Raw genomic sequence first — 13,431 nt, 5'->3', positions numbered from 1 at the left:
CGCTGCCCTTTGATACATCTTATTAAATGCAGGATTTCAGGCTCCTCACCGAACACTGGAGAAATCCCAAGAGGATGATGCTGTCAGAAAAGATTCCCTTCCTGGGCCAGGCGCCATGGCCTAGCGGCTAAAGTCCTCGCCTTGAACGCCCCGGATCCCATATGGGCGCCGGTTCTAATCCCGGAAGCTCCACTTCCCATCCAGCTCCCTACTTGTGGCCTGGGAAAGCAGGAGAGGACGGCCCAATGCATTGGGACACTGCACCCGCGTGGGAGACCCGGAAGAGGTTCCTGGTTCCCGGCTTCGGATCGGTGCGCATCGGCATCGGCCCGTTGCGGCTCACTTGGGGAGTGAATCATCGGACAGAAGATCTTCCTCTCTGTCTCTCCTCCTCTGTGTATATCTGGCTGTAATAAAACGAATAAAATCTTTAAAAAAAAAAGAAAAGATTCCCTTCCTGCATATATTCCTTCATTGCCAGAGAGCTCTACCCCTCTCAAAGAAACCGTTTCCACTTTCGAACATATGCGTGCACAAAAATAAATCTCTTTATTTGGAGAGTGAACATTGTCTCGGAGGAATCATTCAGCTCTTGGATAAGCGCAGAACAAGAGCGCCTTGCTAGTCTCAGGACACCCCTCGGGCCATCGGACGACAGTTGGTGTGCCTTCTCCTCTCCAGACAGAGCCACCAATGCTATGAAAGCATTTACATATGACAACAATTCCAGGTTCCCTCCTTGTTGTGCCGAAATTCGATGAACCAGGAGTTGCCTTGTCCAATTAATAAAACCATCCTTAAGAAATGGACAAGCATGATTTGTAATGAGTATAATTTGGCATCTTCACCAATTCACGGGAGCAGGAAATTATTCAGCCCTGATTTGCCTTCTCTCCAAGCCAGAGACACATTGGCAGTGACCTGGAGCAAGGGCTCAGGCTGCCAGGGCAGAAGGCAATGAAGCAAGAAGCACCAGCTGCCACAGGGATGAGTGAACCTGAGAGGAAGGTGAAGAATGTGCGTGGGCCCTACAGAACCCATGGGAGCGGGAGCCCAGGAAAAGACCCCGTCCCTGCTGCAAGCTGCAACTCACAGAACAGATGGGATTGTGCAGCGTGGCGCTAGAAATTTTGGGGCAGCTATCTCTCGTTGGCTCATTGGAGTGGTAGAGGGACATGCGGCATCTTCCATGACTTTCTTATCTCCTGGCTGTCATCTGCTCAACCCCAAGATTCAAGTCATCCCAAACCATTGTCAGGCTGGGTGGGATCCCTGCCAAAGAGAAGACAGAAAGAAATGTGTCATAAGCCACGTGGGACCCAGAGAGAAACCAGTGACCAAGGGATGCAGAAAAGTGTTAGGACCAGAAGAACAAGTACAAGTGCCAGGCAGGGGAGACATGTCTGAGTGGTGGTGGGGTCGGGGCTGCTGTGTGCAGGCTGCCCCAGGGCCAGCAGGTGGTATGGCTGTCTGATAAAGGGACCAAGAAAGATGTGCAGTTTCAAATACTCTTTGAGAGGTGCGTGATTTTCTGATCTTAAATGCCTGCAAGTATGCAAATGAAACTAACAAAGAGTCGCCCAGCAGAGTCTCAGAGAAGGAGCTTTAGTTAAGTTAGCCCATTAAGTGTTTCTTAATGACGCCTTCTGATGTGCCTGAGCATTCACTGTTAAGTCTATTAAGACGTTTTCATCTCTTAACAGTGACAAAAGGATGAGAGTCCTTGACAAGCCTGAAATAAAGGAACACAACTCACTTGAAAACAAACAGGATGGTGACAACCAGGGCTGCCACCTCCCCACAGAGCATGGTCTGACCAAAGCTGGGGAAGGGCACAGAGCAGATCTGAACAGGAACTGTCGGAAGACTCAGACACATTCAGCATCCGAGCATTGTCTGCCCTTCCCAGTTAAGTTATGTTTATGCAACTCCAGCCTCGGTTTCGGCGTGAAGCTGTGAGACTTCACAATGGATGCCTCGAGCTCCTCAGCAAGACCCGAGCACGGGAAACTGGCCACGGAGTCCTGGAAAAGAGGACCACAGATGTCCTCTGCTCTTCTAAGGAGCAAATGTCAGAAACCCTCAATCTGGTCTAAAAACAAACTCAATAGACGACACAAACATGGCTTCAGTAACGTTTCAGGACATTGAAGAGCAGCATTTCAAATGAGCAGGTACAGAGAAAAACAGTCTGAAAATCCACGTTCCAGACACAAATCCATGTTGATTCTCATCTAACACCATTTAAAATGAATTGCACATATATTAAAACATGAAGTTTATTTTAAAATGCAGTCTTTAAAGTACTAGGACAAAACACAAGCGCATAGTGTTTTCAAAAAATGTGGGAATGGGTTTCATAAGGGTGAAAAGAATGGTTAAATGTTACAGAGGAAAATTACATGTAACTCATTGCAGCTTTAACTTTCTGTATTTCAACCAAAAAAAAAAGTAAAGGAAAATCCAGTAGCATTTGTGTCCTGTGCCATGGCAGTCAAATCCTATTAATAGTAATATTCTCTGAAAGCATAAAATTAGAAAATCTGTGAACTGGGCTTAGGCCTTTGCTCTCCCGTCAGCATGGTTGTAGCCATGGTGTTTGAGCCTTGGTAGAGTGAGTGTCTGAAAGGATTTCTGGAATCCCAAAAGTCTGTTCTTACCCGCCTTGGTACATCAAGTCAGGCAGACAAGCAGAGCAGCCCAGTTCAACAAAGAGGTAAGAGCCATGAGAACAAACCCGCCACAACAGACTCGCCGATTGCTGTCTTTGAAAAGGCTGCATTATGAGATAAATCTGGGGACCAGCATGAGAGTCCAGTGGCTAAACCCTCGCCTTGCATGTGCCAAGACCCCATATGTGCACCGGTTCATGTTCTGGCTGCTTCACTTTCCATCCAACTCCTTGCTTGTGACCTGGGAAATCAGGGGAGGATGGCCCAAGGCCTGGAGACCCTGTGCCCACGTAGGAAGCCCAAAAGAAGCTCCTGGTACTCACCTTCAGACAAGCCCAGCTCTGGCCATTGCAGACATCTGGGGAGTAAACCAGCTGATTGAAGATCTCTTTATCAACCTCCTTCTCTCTGTAACTCTGGCTTTCAAGTAAAATAAATAAATCATTTAAAAGATGTATATATCTATCTGAATGTCAGAGTTACAGAGCAAGGGAGAAAGAGATCTTCCATGTGATGGTTCACTCTCCAGACAGGCTGAAGCCAAGAGCCAAGAGCCAGCCCCCCAGGACCCCATACAAGTGGCAGGGGCCCGTGCACTTGGCCACCCTCTGCTGCTTTCCCAGGCCATGAGCAGGGAGCCAGAACAAGTCTTGCCATGCTGAAACTGCTGCAACATGTTGACCTAGTCTTTGATTCAGCTGATGGGATCAGTTCTGGATCTATGGAGGAGCCAGCGTGATCAGCCTGTTGTGCCAGCCTTTTGTGACTCAAGTCCCCACTCCTCAGTTGGTAGAAATGTTCCATCCTATGTCCTATGTTTTCAGGAGTTTTGAACCCAAGATTATGAATAGACATCCCACATTAAGGACCAGAGGAAGAAGTAGAGTCCATCTACCATAGTCAGCCCATGCTGTAGGCTTTCACAGGTGAAGTTTAATTGGAGCTGTGACACTCAAGCTATCTGGTCTATGACTGCTTTCATGATAAAACAGCGAAGTCCAGTAGTTGCAATCAGGGCAGGTTGGCCACAAAGCCTAAACATGTGTTATCTGGACCCACACAGAAAAGTTGGCTGACCTTTATTCAAGATGAACGTGCAATATTGAGGCCTTGTATGCATTTTGTTTTATACCCACAAGAATACCAAGTGGATTTCAATCATGCAAACATTGTCTCAGATCAATAAGAGAAAAACAACACAGATTTACATGTGTAAACAAATAATGAGTTTGAGTCTCAGAAATCAAAACAGAAATATATACCAGAGAACTGAATCTGAAGAGTTCGGAATCAGTTGGGGAAGGAAGCTAAGTCCTCAGATGAGAAGCGAAGGCATGAACACCACAGAGCTCACCCAATGGCTGTCACTACATCCAGGTTCTGATTAGCCATCACACCAAAGAAGCTCCCTCTACTCCGCTGGTACTGTCACTGCTGAATTTGTGAGTGTATGTGTGTGTGCATGCTTGGTATTTCTTGGTCTGCTTCTGTTATGATCTTAGGGTCTGGGGTTGTTCTCTCAAGGTTAGAGCAGAACTTCTATTTAACTCGGCCAAGTGCCACTTAAAAACAGGTCCCTGGGATAAACCAGGAGCAGATATCAAGAGAGGGGAGACATTTCTTCCCTGATCTGTAGGCCTCTGATTGCAGTGCATATGTTAGAAACGCACAGTTGTGAGTTCATCTCTTATAAGCTCAGTAAGCTATAGAAGGCAAGCAGGAACCAACAAAATGTGAGGCAAGATCTGACGGAGTTGAAGGAAGGAGCATGTGACTCAACAATCAGTCCTTGAACAGTCCACTTTCAATACTGTATGACACAAGCCGGCAGATGACCAGCAAGGGACTCAAAGACAAAACTGCTAGGCCTCCTGGACCGACCCAAGCTAACAGAAAATGTCATATGTCCAAAGCTGACACACCACATTCACAAGACACGCTCACTAGGGTATAACGCACATCAGAATGCATTTTTTTAAATAAAATCATAAAAAAGGTTGTCTGATCACAATAGAATGGAATTAGAATTCAGCACCAAAAGGGAAACTCACAAGTTTGTGGAAATTAAACAACATTCCCACATAATTAGTGGTAAAACAAACCAACCAAGGGAAGTTAGGGAATACTTCAATGTGAAGCAAAACAAAACACAACATGCTACCGTTCACCGGCTTCAGCTAAAAACAGGGCTGATAAGGAAATTTATTATCTGGAACTACTTAGGGGGAGAGATTAATAACCTAAATTTTAAGACTAAGTAACTAGGTCAAGATAAGCAAACTTAACCCAAAGTAAGCAAAATAAAAGAAATTATATTAGAGTAGCAACCAATGCAAGAAGAAATTAAAAACAAAACAGTTGAGAAACTTAGGCTGGGTCCAAAATTAACAAAATCCAAAATCCTTCAGTAGATTGACAAAAAAAAAAAAAAAAAAAAAGAGAGAGAGAGAGAAAGAAAGAGAGATAGAGAGAAATTCAAATAACTAAAACCAGGCATGAAAAAGGGATGTTTCTTGGGACTTTATAGAAATAAACTGTGAGGACCAGCTATGAAAAAGTTATGCTAATGAATGAGTCTGCCTAGATGAAATAGAAAATTTTCTGAAAAACCAAAACTCCTTATTTAGGAAGACGTAATTCCAAATGGTACTTACTATAAAGTGATAGAATCAGTAAACAAAAAAGCTTCCAACAAAGAGAAGTCTTCAATTATACGATTTCCTGTATGACTTATACCAACCATGGAAGAAAAAAATTCACACACAATTCTTCCCAAGCTCTTGCAAAAGACAATAGAGGAATGGCTTCTTCCCAATTCATTCTATGAAACAAATAGTATTACCCTCGTGCAAAAACAAAAAAAAAAAAACCTAACAATGGCATCATAACAAAAGAAGACTATAGAGTAGTGCTCTTGATGAATATTCCTGCTAAAGTCTCTACAGACTTCTTGTAAACCAAATCCAGCAATGCACTCAAAGAGTTACACTCAAAGAGTTACACCAAGAGCATGACCGAGTGAGAGTCATTCCAGGAATACAGGGTTGACTTGAGACACCAAAACTCTCAATGCACCATGCCACATTAGTGGAACAAAGGACAAAAAGACTACGATTGTCTCAGCATGTACAGAAAAAAGCATTTGATGAAACCCAATGAGCTTTCATGAAAACAAAAACACTCAACAAACTAGACATACAAAAGCCCCATCTCAGCTTAGTGAATGGCTAACAGGGTAATGAACACTGAAAGATGGGAAGTTTCCCTTCTAGCATCAGAAACCAAAGAAAGATACTTATTTCACCATTGTTCTGGAGGTTCTACCCAGGGTAATTTGACAAGAGACAAAAAGGCAAAGTTTCCAGATTGGGAAAAGTGAAGAAAAGTTAGTGTGTGGAAAATCCCGAGGAACACACAAAGAGTATTATTACAACTCACAAACAAGTTCAGTAAGACAACAGAACACTGGGTCCCCACACCAAAATCAGCTCATTCCTAAGCCATCTCAATGAACAATTTCCTAATAAAATTTTAAAAACATTGCCATTTGAAGAAATGAAACTAAAAAGCATCAAAATTCATGAGATAAAGTTTCCCTTGATCTTTGTTGATGAGATCTCCTCATAGATCATACAGTAGCATCATTTTCTTCAAGAAGGTTCTTGATTGTCTTTTTCATTTCTTCAGCAACACATTAGTCATTCAATAGCAAGTTATTTAACCGCATGGTGTTTTTAACTTTTTCTCTTCCTGTTGTTGATTTTGTTACGTGGCTTTTCACTTGGGGGGATTTATAGTGACTGTGTAGTGGAGACTGACATGTCCAGATGTGAGGACACAGTGGGGTGTGCAGCCCTACTTCCAGATCAAGGATGGACTCCCAGTGAAACTGTCTTGACAATGGGATGCTAGACTGCCATTGTCCATGTCTACAATGATGGGTTTCTGACTATTATTGAGGAACTATGTTGCTGTAATGATATGGGAGAACTCAGTACAGAGTTGGGAGTAGCGGTGGGGGTAGGGGAAATCCCAGGGCCGAAAGAACTGGATCATAAAATGATAATAATAATAATAAATGGGGAAAAAAGTGCCATTTGTAACATCATCAAAAGAATGGAAAAGATGGAGATAAATTTGATAAGTGTAAAACTTTTACTGTGCATAGTAATATGAGTGGCATATATTGACCAACAGAGCTCAAAGGACCCTTGTTCACCCTCACTAGAAGCTTTGTTTTCCTTTCTTTTCCTTGATAGCAGTAGGAAGACCTCATTTTCCATAATATACTACTCTCTCTACTTGGTTTAAAAATCTTGTTCCTTCAAGATTCTCTCGTAAGGTAACTGGCTAGGAGCTGGGAGGCTGAGACACTCGGGGTCCTGGCTCTGCAGTGGATGGAACCGTGTGACCTTGGGCAATTCGCCTAACTTCTCCATACTTCAGTCTCCCTCTCATGTCCAGTGGGAATAATGCGAAGACTCATTAGAGATAATGTCTGAGGCATGGAAGTTCTCGAAGAAGGCGCTATATAAATACAAAATAATATCTATTGAAGTTGGTTTATTTCTGGTAAAAAAAAAAAAAAGGAGAGAGAAACCTTGTTAAGGTAGAAGACTAGAACCGTGTGATCAGTTGAATGAAACCAACACTCCACCTGGCAGAGAAGCACACACATTCTTCTCACATGCAAATGAATATTTACCAAGACAGGCCTATTCTGTTCCAAAAGCAGGTCTGAATAAATGTTACAGGATTTGATTACATACAGCATATTCCCTGCCTGCCACGGAATTAAAATGGAAATCAACAACAGGAACATAACTGGGCCATCTCCTCAAAGCTTGAAAGTAAATAACAAAATTCTAAATGCTCATGGGATAAACAGAAGTCAAAGGGGAGATTAGAAAGCAGCTTATATGGAACGAACGTGAGAACACAAAATTTAAATATTTGGAGGTGTTGTAAGGTGCTACTTGTTGTAGCGGTGAATGTCTCCAATCTACTAACTTAGTTTCCACCCGAGAAAACAACAAAAAGGAAGAGCAAATTAAAAAGGAAAGGATTGAGTGAACTCTGAACCGGAAACTCCGTGAACCGGAAACTCCGTGAACCGGAAAGGAGGAAGACACGATAGAGGGACCTAGAACCAGTGCGACTCTTTGAGGTCAGTGGGCGGGTGACGCTCTAGGGAAGCTGGACAAGGCACCGGTCATCCGCCCTGAGGGTGCCTTGCTCAGTCCTCCTGCCGCTGGCTGAGCCTGCCCTCACTTCCTTTTACCTTTGCAGTGATGGTCACTTTGAAGAAGAGTTGGCAAGCGTGCTGGAGCCACTTCTGCAGATTCAGGTGGTGTGGTGAAAGCTGGGGGCATTCAGGGCCCCGGTCCTAGAATCCCAGCTCAGCCTCAGAGGAGGAGCCTTGCAGATACAAGACACTTAGCAACAATGCAGCAGATCAGACCCTACAACACTTGAAGGGTTCATGCACCAAGACCCACCGAGATTTAGCCCAGAATGCAAGCAAGACTGCTTTGATGTTTGAAAATCACTTACAGGAGCAAACCAAGAGGAAAAAAAGACTCTTCATGGATGCAGAAAGAGCATTTGGGAAACTTCACTCTGCATTTCTGTTTAAAATTCCCAGCAATCTGGGAAAGGTTGGAACCCGAGACCTGATGAAGATGTCTGCCAATGTTTGCAGATAATGTCACGCTGGACAGCGGAAGGCAGTGGAAGCCTGGTCACGGAAGTCCACTCTCCACTCTCCCCCAGCGTGTACTGGCAGTTTTAGAAAATGTAATAAGGATGAAAACAAGACCAAGGAACCAAAGGCATCCCAGCTGAAAAGACAGAAGTAACACCTTGATGTAAGATGATCTGGTTGCTAACACAGAAAATTCTAGTGCCTCTGCAGAAATGTGAAAATTAATTCATGAATTTAGCAAACTGGAGGACATAAGCTCAATATTGAAAAAATCAAATTGTGTTTCTGTACATTCACAAGAGGCAACCCAAAGCTGCACTGCACGCTACGAGGTGGCCACGGCTGATGATGAAACATAAATTCCAAAGTTGTGAAAAGAGATTTGAAGCATTCTTGACACACAAAATAGTTCATGAAGTGATAGATTCATTAGAGCTGAATTGATCTGAAGCCAGGAGCTTCTTCTGGGTCTCCCACGCGGGCGCAGAGACCCAAGGCTTTGGGCCATTCTCTACTGCTTTCTCAGGCTACAAGCAGGGAACTGGATGGGAAGTGGAGCATCCAGGAACAAATCGGTGCCCAAAATGGGTCCTGGAGGTGCTTGAAGGGGAAGGATGAGACCATTGAGTTATTGGACTGGCCCCATTAACTATCTTAAAATGCCATTTTAAAGAATGTTCTTGGGTTCCCCTTCCAGGAAGATAAATGATCCCACCTCCACCACTCAGTGCAATGAAATCAACAACCCACCCTGTTCATCACCTATAAATCAAACACAGGAGACTGAGGGGCAGAGAGAAGGGGAATGCCACCGAGCCCGAGCCCAGCTCCACAGGGAAGAACTGGGGAGCCCCCTGCCAGCAGCCAAGGCCTACCTCTCACTGGAGAGCCAGAGAAAGCCCAGTAGGGAGCTGCATGTCCTGCTAGTCTCCACCAGGGAAGACTCCATGGAGAACCTGGGCTCCCACCTCTAGCTGCCAATCACAGGGCTTCTTTGGCCTCCTTGCTGGGGTTAGCCAAGGGGAGTCAGGGCCCTGACCATCAACCACCCAGGGAGCCAGATGACCCCTCCCCAGTGTAATAGTGCAGAGGGTCCAGTGGGCAACCTACAGCCTGCTCTCCTGCCTGCATATGACAGTGATGTAGCTGGGGACAGAACACAGTACAAACCAGAGCTGCCAGGAAACATTTCACCGCCTTTTTTTTTTTTTTTACAAAGATAAGTATTTGTCTGCCTTATGATGCAGCCATTTTCCTCACAGATACACCCCCAAAATAACCGAGGGCTCCTGTGCACCCAAAAACTTGTGCACAAGCCTCCTACGTCACTCTGTCCATCACAGGCAAGCACTGGAAGCCACAAGCACCCAGCAGCAGGGGCACAGAGAGCCTCACGGCGAGAGCTGTCACTTAGTATTCCAAGTGAGAGGAAATATCATCAGGTGCAACAACACAGAGCGACCTCAAAATAGCTTCACAGAGCAGCAGCAGCCAAGTCCTGCGTGATCCCGCTCAAACGTTCACTACCTAGAGTGGCAGGAAGCAGATTGCTCGTTGCCTGGGAACTGGGCACAGGAGAGCCTCCCAGGTGACAGAGAGAAGCTTTGTGGCCCCATCGCCCTCAACCCCTGGGTTGTCTATTGAGTAGGACAGGAACATCTGAAACGCTGGTAGATTAATTCAGTTGCCTACATCAGTTCAAATAAACTAACGGGGAGATAAGTTTCTCCCCCATCCGTATTTCAGAAAAAAACAACTTGTGAGCAAAAATGTCGAGAGTAAACGCCAAGACTTTATCACCCATCATCAGGGAGACGCATGGCTGTACAGAAGCAGAGTCCCCTTAACCAACAGCACAGCCCCCTGTTTGTGGATCTGCATGTCGGATCCTGAAGAGGACACACTTATGTCCTGGGTCATAGGTAGATATCAGCATCATCACAGCAGGGGGCCTCGGAGTCCTGGAAAACCCAGGGAAGCCCCTTGTAGATCTCAGCTCGATGCTCTGTTGATCAGCAGTCCAGTCACTTGACGCTAAAATAAATAACTCAGATTGCAGTCTGCCTGAGCCATACAGGCTTGGGTGCTACATGGCAAGCTGAAATCATGATGCAGTCTTCAGCAGATCCTGCGATGAAGGGCAGACTCAAGGACATGCGGGGACAATTGCTGATGAGCAGCAGTTGCACAGGCCTGCATGTGTGCCCAGTGCATGAGCAAGAGTGGTCCTGTGGCCCCGCAGTGGCTCAGCAGTAGCAGGAGAGGCTCCACCTTGTGTATGACACCTCACACTCTGCCCTTCCCTTGCTGGAGGGGCACCTGCAGGCATCCTCCTCTGCAAACACCTGGCCATGTTGTCAGATCTATTCCCTCTGCTTTTCCATCCACCATGCCCCTGAAAACAGCCATTTTGTTTCCTGGCCCTGCTTTCCATGAGTTCAGCCCCATGTGAGGTGTTCACATAGACATGTGAATTCTCTAGGATAGGTTCCCATCTGAGCAGAAAATATTTGCTCAGGAAAGCATTCCTGCTTTACATGAAATGGATGAGAGAGGAGTGCATTCCAAACAGAACACACACAAATGATGTCAAAACTTGAGAGGGCGCAGATTAATTGCACTTACTGTAGGTGCACGTGGGCAAGGTCTGTAGCAAGCGATGGTGCGCGGTGGGGGAGGAGGCAGGCAAGGGCTGCAGGAGAGCGATTTCTGGCAGAGAAAACTGAAAGCCAAGAGGCCCGCAGTGTTGGGGGATCCGCACAGAGGCCCCTGAGGCTGAAGAAGACACTGGGGTCACAGCAGGCCTAGGATGGAAGGACTGTGGCCTTATCTGGGTTACGAGACGAGCTCCCAAGAAGGTTTGCACAGGGGTGACGTGATGTGACTCACATCCGGGCTTTTTAAAGCTGTGGCCATATACACATCCCATAACGCTGACCACCTCTGCCACTCGTGAGCACACACAGTGTGCAATCCTTGGCAGGATTCCTTTCATCTCACAAGCCTAAAGCTGGACCGCTGTCCACCCTCTGCCCAGGCCCCATCTCCACTTCTTGCCGCCACTCTACCCCGCGTGTGGCCTTGACTCCTTAGGAACCCGAGTGAATGGAATCATGGAGAACTTGTCCTGTGATTGATTGATTCCACTTAGATGATGTCCTCAAGCCCCCTCCATGCTATAGCCTAGGTCTGAATGTCCTTCTGTTTTGTACAATGTAAACAAGTTTCACACATTTTCCCTAAGTTTTACAATGATTTGTTTTCATTTCACATCACAATCATAGGCTTAATACTCTTAGGTAAAGACCTTAACACATAGCTGGAAAAAAAAATAAAAAAACCTACTCTTTCTTGGGAGTATTACATGAAAGCAGCAAATAACCGTGAAACCCCAGGATGTCACTCTCACTCATACAGGTGACACTTTTCGGATTCTGTGCATTAGGTGTACAGATCAAGGAAAACATAAGTTGTGCTGAAACGCCCTTGTCCTGTGGCTCCTCCGCCCTTGGTTGATCTGCTCACAGCAGCTGACGCTGGCTGTTTCTACCTGTAGGCTGTGGTGAGCAGTGCTGCTAAGGAACACCAAAGTCCAAATCCTCCCTGCAACACCCTGCCTTCCATCCTTTTCATTGGCACTGTAGCCAGAAGTGCAATTGCTAGACCATATGGGAATCCTATTTTTAACTTTCAGAGGCACTGCCATGCTGGGTGCTTGCTGCAGCACTTAAGGACAGAAAGAGCACAAATGAAGGTAGGGAGGTCGCTGAGGGGTCTGACCCACCTCGGCTGCTAGACCCTGGGATGGAAATTAGTGAGCAGGGGCTTTGGGACTGCACTGGGGTAGGGGAGTATGAATGGGAGATACCCGTGGGAAGAAACAAGTAGGACGCAGTCAAGGAAAGGTTTGCTCTGAGATGTGGCTGCAGAAAAGCTTCGTCAGATCCCAAAGACCCCGAAGCTGGGAAGGTCCTCAACGCAAGGTCTCTCTCACTCCACATGGAATAGCCACTCATGTATGCTGACTCCTGGGAGCAGGTGTCACCGGTTCGAGGCCGCTGTCTCCCACAGAAGGCAATCCCAGAGGGGAAGCCTTCGGCCACCAGCCCTCCCAGCTGCTGAGGGCCTGAGCCACCAGTTCGCAGAGGCAGGGGTCTGAGCTGATCTTCCAGCACTGCAGAGGTGCCTGAGAGAGCCTGTGCAACCTTCATGGCCTCTGAGGTATGGAACAGGCAAGCTATCCCAAAGAGTCTGCAGACAGGTACGATTAAAAGATGAGTTGATGTTGGTGCAAGAAAACATGTTGAAACTTATATAATTTTTGAAAACCTCTCGCAGTCATCAATTTCAATTTTGTGCATGTGTGTGCGCCAAAAGGTTATTTTTGAATTCCCTTTCTGTTTTTTGAAGGTGGAACAAGAATGATTTGATGGCAAATCATTTCACATGAGAGAAAAAGCTCAAGCCAAAAGAACCCTGAGATTGTTGGCCTGGGTAAAGGAATGCATTGTTGGAGGAGGCTGGCCTCGATAGTGCCAGCTGCACATGCAAGAGTGGATGGGTGGGTGAGCGGCACTCAGCTGGTGGGCTGTGAGTGAAGGGTGTCACCGGCAGGAAGGGCACGTCCAAAAGCAGGTGAGAAGACAGGATTCAAAGAAAACATGCTCAAAAAAAGCCCATGATGGAATATTACCCAAATCCTTGTGGTATATTATATTATATTATATTATATTATATTATATTATATATTATATATATTATATTATATTATACATATATAGTACATGTGATACATTTTATATATGTTATATATATAACATATATGTATAAACATATTATATGCTTATATATATATAAAACATACAACATATGTGGTATGTTGCCACATATCACATTTACCTGATAATATTCCCTTCTTTCCCCATGTTATGATGATCATAGTGAATCCCACATTTTATGATATTGGTATCCCTGTTTTCATTAAAAACTAGTATATTTTTCATTCATATGATGCCCTTATAGGAAGCAAGATAGCAAAAACACTAAAACCTATTA

Source organism: Ochotona princeps, chromosome 9 (assembly GCF_030435755.1).
Source record: "Ochotona princeps isolate mOchPri1 chromosome 9, mOchPri1.hap1, whole genome shotgun sequence".
NCBI classification, from domain to species: Eukaryota; Metazoa; Chordata; class Mammalia; order Lagomorpha; family Ochotonidae; genus Ochotona; species Ochotona princeps.
The sequence above is the reverse complement of the archived record's forward strand: the minus strand, read 5'-3'. Positions refer to the sequence as shown.